Source organism: Hoplias malabaricus, chromosome 1 (genome assembly GCF_029633855.1).
Source record: "Hoplias malabaricus isolate fHopMal1 chromosome 1, fHopMal1.hap1, whole genome shotgun sequence".
Classification (NCBI taxonomy): domain Eukaryota; kingdom Metazoa; phylum Chordata; class Actinopteri; order Characiformes; family Erythrinidae; genus Hoplias; species Hoplias malabaricus.
The window spans coordinates 69,665,174-69,674,899 of NC_089800.1; positions in this window are offsets into that span (position 1 = coordinate 69,665,174).

Below are 9,726 nucleotides of genomic sequence, written 5' to 3' on the forward strand. Positions count from 1 at the left end.
TAAGTGGTCAAGCTGTACAAAAGTCACTAAAAAAATAAATACATGACAGGCATATTTCTATATATTTTAAAATATGTATAAACACCCACTGGCTATCAAATATAGACAGACACATATAGACAGATAAACTAATAGAATATTTTTAATCCACTGAGGTAAACTGCAGTATCTATGTGTCAAACATGAGCAAGAGGTGTATAAGTGTATATATATATATATATATATATATATATATATATATATATATTTTTTTTTTTTTTTTTTAATGCACATGCTTTCACTTTTGATGTGTTTAGCAGCTACTTCATAGTGTTAATGGTCACTGTAGCTGGGTCAGCCGATCCAGGATCAGGTGTTCCCATCTGTGTGCTCTCCATGTGGGAGGTGGAATGACAGCAATAAAGCTGCAATACCACATAAGTGTGTGGTTGTAATAGCTTGTTTGCAGTGATGGACCAGACTTTCTTGTTTACCTCTTCACTGAATAAAGTCAATGCCACCTGAACAATTTCCTGCTGGATGGCTGTGACAGAGGGTGCCGTCCACTTTCTAGGAATATAAGCCTCCTTCTCTCAATATCAAACAGTGATCTGATACTTGAGTCTGGTCCAAGTGTTAGGTATTTTTATTCTACAAATAAAACTATGATGCTTGAACTAGTATTATTGACCTTGTCCACAGCCTGGATAGTGTCACAAAGCCCTCATGTGGGTGCATGGGACCCATCCTCCTCTGGTCAAACAAATAATAAACAATAGAGTTTTAATTTAAAACTGCAGGTAGAGGCAGCCTTGGAGTCTTTAGAGGCAAAATAATTAGCTTAATGGAACTACAGACCAATTACTGATGATTGCACTAATGACATTATCTAAATTTTCACAACATTCACTGAGACCCAGTTCACACTTACAGTGCCTTGCAAAAGTATTCAGCTCCCTTGAACTTTTCAACCTTTTGCCACATTTCAGGCTTCAAACAAACATAAAATTTACATTTTTTTGTGAAGAATCAACAAGTGGGACACAATCGTGAAGTGGAATGAAATTTATTGGAAGTGTCAAACTTTTTTAACAAATAAAAAACTGAAAAGTGGGGCGTGCAATATTATTCGTCCCCCTTGCATTAATACTTTGTAGCACCACCTTTTGCTGCAATTACAGCTGCAAGTCACTTGGTTTATGTCTCTATCAGTTTTGCACATCGAGAGACTGAAATTCTTGCCCATTCCTCCTTGCAAATCAGCTCAAGCTCAGTGCAGTTGGATGGAGAGCGCTTGTGAACAGTCTTCAACTCTTTCCACAGATTCTCGATTGGATTCAGGTCTGGACTTTGACTTGGCCATTCCAACACCTGGATATGTTTATTTGTGAACCATTCCATTGTAGATTTGGCTTTATGTTTTGGATCATTGTCTTGTTGGAAGATAAATCTCTGTCCCAGTCTCAGGTCTCTTGCCGACTCCAACAGGTTTTCTTCCAGAATGGTCCTGTATTTGGCCCCATCCATCTTCCCATCAATTTTGACCATCTTCCCTGTCCCTGCTGACCAAAAGCAGGCCCAAACCATGATGCTGCCACCACCATGTCTGACAGTGGGGATGGTGTGTTCAGGGTTTTACACCAAGCATATCGGCCAAACAGTTCAATTTTGATTTCATCTGACCAGAGCACCTTCTTCCACATGTTTGGTGTATCTCCCAGGTGGCTTGTGGCACACTTTAAATGAGACTTATGGATATCTTTGAGAAATGGCTTTCTTCTTGCCACTCTTCCATAAAGGCCAGATTTGACAGACTCTCCCACCTCACCTGTATATCTCTGCAGTTCATCCAGAGTGACCATGGGCCTCTTGGCTGCATCTCTGATCTGTCTTCTCTTTGTTCGAGATGAAAGTTTAGAGGGACGACCAGGTCTTGGTAGATTTGCAGTGGTCTGATACTCCTTCCATTTTAATATGATTGCTTGCACACTGCTCCTTGGGATGTCTAAAGCTTGGGAAATCTTCTTGTATCCAAATCCGGCTTTAAACCTCTCCACAACAGTATCTCTGACCTGCCTGGTGTGTCCTTGGTCTTCATGAGGTTCTCTGCGCTTTGAACCGAACCCCGAGACTATCACAGAGCAGGTGCATTTATACAGAGACTTGATTACACACAGGTGGATTCTATTTAACATCATCAGTCATTTGGGACAACATTGGATCATTCAGAGATCCTCACTGAACTTCTGGAGTGAGTTTGCTGCACTGAAAGTAAAGGGGCAGAATAATATTGCACGCCAAACTTTTCAGTTTTTATTTGTTAAAAAAGTTTGACACATTCAACAAATTTCATTCCACTTCACGATTGTGACTCACTTTTTGTTGATTCTTCACAAAAAATTAAAATGTTATGTCTTTATATTTGAAGCCTGAAATGTGGCAAAAGTTCAAGGGGGCCGAATACTTTCGCAAGGCACTGTAACATGCATCCTGGGTGATCCTAAGTGGTTGGCACAAAGTACAGGTGTGAAAGGAGTACAATGCCCCTTGACGATACACTGTAATTTCATCACTCAAACCACATTCTGAGGTGGTCAGAGGTGCATATAACCATATTATTCTTGTAGTGTGAATGACAAATTATCTTGATACATCGCAGACAGCAATAAACACTGCCTACATGAACCATCTCATGGCTCCAGCAAGGTTTTTTTTTTTTTTCAGATTAAAGAAAACTACCTAATATTTTTACTTCAAAATTACGGCTTCAAAAAATAATTGTGATGATCTTTCATTGCTACTTTGGGCTCAGCACTGTAGAAATTGTATAATGTAACCTTTGGAAGGGGGAGGAAATGTAAAGAGGCACATGTAATAAAGTAAAATACTAAATCATCCCTAGTGATGCCTCAGCCATCTAAGATCAGGAGTCCAAAGCCCCTTTTAGACACACACAGTAACCTAGAATTTTTCTGTAATTTACCCAGATGAGCTGTATGTGTGAATGGCAAATATCTGTAACATTTGTACCAGACATGACCTAGGCTTTATCCTGGGTAATGACCCATGTGTGAAAAGAGACTGTAATATTCCAGAGAATACAGTGAATTTATGCTGTGCCCCCTCCATGGACTCTACAGATGCCGCCCCATGGCTAAAGCATACAGAGCTTTGGTGTGAATCATTTTCAAGTGTTGGAACTGATTTCCGGAGTTCAAATGTTAATACAGCTAAAAAGAGCACAAATGGTCCTGCTCACTCTGGGTGGGTATCATAGCCCCCTTCTCATCACACTAGCAACTCAACACTAATGCTAGTCAGTGTGGGAATGTTTTAGCTGATTTGACACATCTGTGCAGTTGAAATATCCAACATATTGAAATAGCCAGTACAATTGCCTTAGCAGCAGAAGTGGAGGCTGGCTTTATATGTCTTGTTGGAAGCTCATGCAAACCTTCACCCAAAGCTGGTGTTATTGTGAGTGAGTGGGGAGTACAAAACAGGGTCGTTTTGGTGATGATTAATTATTAAAATGAAAATTTGAGAAAACATTTTGAATAAATTTATAAATAATAAACCCAAAATACTGATGGATTTTTCAGTTAATACTTTTACTTCTACTCAATAAATAATATTTTTCTGTACAGGATCTATTTATCCTTTGTCTATCTCTATACCACATTTCATTTCAACCACTGATATTAATATGTTTACATAATAAATAACAAATAAACATAGCAACCATGTGTTTTCCTGAAACACTGATAAAGATGGTGATAATGCTGAACTGTCATTATAGCTAGACTCATTTGATGATTTATTAATGGAATTTACAGGTTTCTATAAGAGAATTAATGATCTATAATGGTGCCCATGAAGTAAATTCCTATTAGGTTACAAAGAAATCTGATTTTGTTGGTCTGTTTGTGACTAAGACATCCTACTGATTTTAGCTCTTGTTTTAGACAAATGTGAACAAAAACAAAATAATTGAGCCTTGAGCATTTCTGTTCCTGTGCTGATAGAGGCTGGATGTTTTGTTTTTGTACAATATTTACATTTAAAATCTAATACGTATTACAATCCATTAATGTTATCATGTATGATATGTAAAATTTCCATTCGCCCACAATATTCTCTGAGGTTACATTGGCAATATTTTTTTAATTCATTCATTCACTATGCACTATTCATGCACTGTGTAACTTTAGGAGGAGGACAGGTAAGCATCCACCCTCCCCACTGATGTCAGGCTACTGCTGTAAAAGTGAATCACACTCAGCAACTGTACACTCTCAGAAAACTGTTCTGTGGTAGTACCCTTAAGGGTTCATATTAATTACGGTTAATTAAGGAACATTATGGTACCTTATTCTAATATATGATTTCATACACATTATTTGATCTTCAGGATGAAATATTTTGATTACAAGATTACAACTATTCACCTCTCCTTCTGGAGAATAGAATTTAATGTACCTTTAAGAAAACAAAACTGGACTTTAACTATTGTAATTTTTTACACTGTATTTACTCTGTTTGTACATTTAGTGACCAATAGTGTACCTCTACCGTATATTTTTTTCTGAGTGTGTCATAATTACTGAGGGAGCCCAGGAGAAAAATTGCAGACACTTACCTAGTGTTCCTTTAATGAAATTGGCACGGCATCAAGGCCATATAAGCACCAATGACTGTGAAGTCTCCCACAATGTTCTTTAATCTTAGCTTTTTAATTATTTATTTATAATTTTTAAATTTCACATATAAGTTTTTAATAGTGCAATAACGTATATTTTAAAATGACGAAATATGCTTTAAACACAAGCTTTTTATTTTTAGGATATCTGTAAATTAGGATGAGCAGTGACTTTATAATTTAGTAAAAGGCATCACAGGGGATTAATCGTCAATCTGCTGATGTGCGAGCACATATGTTCAAATGGGTACTGTTAAGTGTTCAACCAAACACCATTTACAGTATGTTATATGACATTTCTCCTAATTATAATAAATTAAAATGTTGGCTTTGATTGTGGTTAATTAAACTAGGTGTTAGAAACAACACGTTGCACACATTGTCAATGTATTACAGTTTATGTGTATTTATTTTATGTTTATGCTGCCTTGTTAGACAAAAATGCACTACCAGTATAAAGAGTTTAAATATATAAAGAGTCCTAAGACCTCTACCACGTGCAGAGTGTCATATTATGCAATCCATGCTTTCATCTTGAGATTGCATCAAGACACAACACTGGTGGCAAATAAACGTTAGCATGTGATATTTCACTGTTTACATAAACTTCAGTTGGTTAGGTTTTCTTCCTGTAGCTGCTGAGATACTTCAATGGCTCAGATCCAACATTTGGACCCAAAAGTATTATACTGTTCCCTTTTATGATACAAATATGGCCTTAGAAATATCCTATATGACCAAATGTTTGTGAACACCTGCTCCTCCATGACGTTAATTGTCCTCTATTCAGTTAAATTTCAGTTTAATTTAATCCATAGAGCATGTTGTACAACTGCTGGTGTCTCAAAGCACCTTTATGGGATGCAGGGTCTCAGCCCCAAGTAAGTAAGTGTTAGGTTTAGACTAAATGTTGGAACATTGCTGTAGAGACTTGCTTACATTCAACATAAGAACATTAGTAAGATCAGGTACTGGATAATGTTTTCATTGACCAACTTAATTGCATTTTGTAAATACAAACAAGTTTAGAATTTAATGCCAGCAACACACACAAAAAGATGGGCTAACAACTGTGTTATATCTCCTTTTCATGTAATTACACATTTAAATTGTAGTTTTGCATGTGGAATGTTTGCCCATTCTTAGTTGATAAATAGCTCGATTGTACTCTCTGTTGTGTTATTCTACTTTCCATGATGTACCAGAAGGCAGATTGTAACTGCAGAAGGACCAGTCAAGCAGACATACTCTATTTCTACAAAGCCACTTTGATTGTCACATGCAGATTGTGGCCTCACATTGTCTTTCTGAAATAACCATAAACTTCCCTGGAAAGGATGTTGCATTGATGGCAGCATATGTCTCTCTAGAATCCCTAAATCGCAATACACACTTCCAGCACAATGCTCCTTTTTTCATATACAAGTCACCCATGCTGTGGGCACGTATGCACCCCAGAACATGATAGATTTTGGCTTTTGCAAACTCTGTGGGTATTTGTCCTGAAAATAAGCAGTAACATGGATTCCTCAAAATACAGCATCCATTTCCATTGTCTTTCTGACCATCTGAGATGAGCTTGGGTCCATGCAGTGGTGGATTGGATTATGCGACAACAGTTTTCTAAAGTAATCCTAAGCACATATGGCTATAGTGATCACAATTGAATGACTATTTCACATGCTGGGCATTCTGAGGACTTGAAGGTCATGCACATTCTATTGTGTTTTCCAGTCTTGCCCTAAACAGAGAGATTTCTACCTATTCCCCAAATCTTTTCACAATGTTATGTAGTTAATACTACATACTAAATGATGTATTTATGTAGTTAATACAATACTAAATGACTGTTAATAGTCAGTGAAAGACTTACTTTTCAATCTTTGCATTAATAAATGTTCCTGTTTGAAAATTTCTCACAAAGTTTGGCACAGAAATGTGAGAAATGATTAATTTTCGCTGAAATGTTATGAACTCTTCACATTTATTTTGCCCCTGTCTCAGCTTATTGGAATTTTTTATATTTACAAAATAAAAGCAAGGTTGTCAGCTTTCTTTGTACAAATCATAGATTCTTGTAATAAATGTGTTTTACAAGTGGGTTTGTAAAACACAATTCTACCCTACCCCACACTTGGCTCTGAGCATGATATATTAAGGCTCATGTGCAGGTGCTCTCCAGCATCCCATTTCATTTCATGCATTTCTGTATAGAATATATAGGCTTTAAAAGCGTTTTTAATGACTGTGTCCACAATAGTGCACCTTGTAAGTATATTCCAAAATTAGAAAAGGTATTTATAGTTGTTTTTTTTTTTTTTTTTTTGAAAGGTAACTTTTACAACTTTAGAAGCTCCTTACTTGTGCATGTTGCTATTTTTGTAGCTCAAAATCAAAAAAATATATCTTTAAGAAGGCCAGAAATCACTGCATGTACTTGAAGTATAGTTACACCATCGTAGGTGTAGGTGTAATTACTATGGTTGTCGCTTGGCCTTTGCACAATAGTGCTCTGGGGAGAACTCAAACTAGAGAAATCATGATTTCCCTGTAAAAAAAAACTGCATAATTCAGTGGTTCAGACATAACCAAAGTTATTCAGATTTTGTTTATGTGAACTGGCTTATTGTAGAGAAACTTGGACTTGGAAGCTTGGATTTATTTACAGATGTGGAGATAGGAACCAAACACAAATACAATCACCAGTGAACTTCAACAATCTAAAGGGTTTATAAGGAACGTTGCTGATATATGTTTCTGCTCAGTGCTTGACATTGATTCTGGTGATTCTTGACTCATGTGCAGGTGCTCAAGCATTTTCAAGTACATTTTGTGTATTTTAATGGAGATTATACTCTGTGTCCTGAATGGGTCCACAATGACTGCATGTTATATAGGCTAGCAGAAATCACAAATGAAAACAGGTGTCAAAAACGTTTGTTCTTTTAGGGTATAAAATGTATTTGACTTTGCTAAAGTGCTCTGTGATAAATACTGAATAAGTGTGGTTATGTCAATGGATAAAATAAAGCACAAATCTCAGTGTGTTCATTTATAGCGTACGGTATTATGCTGCTATAAATAGCAGTGGCTTGTTCAGAGAGGTGAACATTGAAAAAACAATTCAAATGAGGAGGAGTCATCTACAGTTGCTAGGCTGGTTTTAGAGAATGAAACAGCGCCACTTAAAGGCTCAGAAACGTCATGATACGACGTCTGTAAACAGATTTAATTTGGAATATACACACTACTGTTAAACATAATTAGTTGTTATATTAATTACTGTGGTCTTATTCAATAAGCGCATATACAGTACATTTTTATTTTTATTATTTATTTTTATTTATTTTATCTTATTTGGTTTTATTGTATTTGTTTGGGGGGGGGGTTGTTCAAATACAAATTCAATTACAAAAATTTTGAGATGGTTTGTGAAAGGCAAAAATAAAAGTTTTTCAGGAAAACAATATTTTAAAACCTTTATCATTGTTTTTTGTCAACTATATTTACAAAGCTTGGAAACTGCAGCATATTGGCTGCAACACACAAGTAGGGACAGAGGCTGTTTTACACTACAAATGTGCAATATTTAAAAAATAAATGTTTTTCAAATATATGACTTTTATTATGAATTTCTCTTATAACTAAATTAAATTTGGATTATATGATACACTTTATTAGAAATTGGCCATTTTCAAATTAGGGACATATATTTTGATCATAAATCATAGAATATATTAAACATGCAACATTGTGCAAAAGTTTTAAGCACCTGTCAAAATGAGATTTAAAAACCTATTTATCTGAGCAGGAAGAGTTTATTTGCTCAAAGCATACACCCCCGAGCTACCAGCTGTAGCAGAGACAGTACTTTGGATCTACCTACTCTGCTTTCATTGAAAAACATTCAAGTAACATCAGCCCATTAAATATATGTGAAATGGTTCATGACTGGAGATGCAAGGACACATGTAGAAACAACAACCTCCATGCAGGGACAAAGTCAGCTCTGAACACAGACATAGAAATCCCACAAAGAATGAAGACTGAAGGAAGATACATGAGTGGGCAATGAGTGTGTAAGGCGTTAAATTAAGTGAAGGGATTCTGGACTTTCTCATGTGAACTGCTGTGGTAAATAGAGTAGAGAGACCGTGATTACATTTCTTGTAACCATGTGGATGACATGGCCGGACAGATCTAGTTACTACAGTGTGTTATTTACATCTATAAGCCACTGCTCTGTCTCCAATGACAACAGAGAGATAGAGAAGCCTCCACTGGAACAATGGACAAAGGATCAGCCAATGATCCGGAACAACCTTTGACCCTGCATGTGGAGAATGCCACTACTGTCCACCTTTCACTTCTGTGTGTGTGTGTGTGTGTGTTTGTGTACGCTTCTCTCATTGTTCCAGAAAAACACAATCACTATTTTCCTTTGCGCAGCTGAAAACAAGTCGTTTTCCACCCTCTGCCTCTGACTATACAACCAGTGTCCCGAATATCTTTACAATAAATATGCAGACATTCACTGAAACAAGGAATTACATTTAGTTATACTATAGGACTCAAACATTTTAAAACACCTGAACATTGATAGGTTTCCACTGCTTTAATTTGCTTTTGTTTTTGTGATCCTCATGGGTTTTCTGTTGTTTACTTAGCCATGTGCTCTTGTTCCCTCATGTGATTCCTTGCCACTCCCTCATGTGTGTCATGTGACTTGTGTTCAGGTGTCTCTCATTTCTTTCTTAAAAGCCCAGTGCCTTGGTTACTTCTATTTCATTAAGTAGAAGTCTCTGTCTGTCCTGCCTGTCTTGTTTAGTGTTTTTTTTAGCTTTAGGTCTTTAGTAAGGTAAATCCTGGAATGGGTGCCAGTCCTTCACAGGGCAACACACACACACACACCTACGGGCACGTTTTGAGTTGCCAATCCACCTACCAACCGGCGCAACCAGAGGAAACCCACGCGGACACGGGGAGAACACACCAAACTCCTCACAGACATTCACCCGGAGCAGGAATCGAACCCACAACCTCCAGGT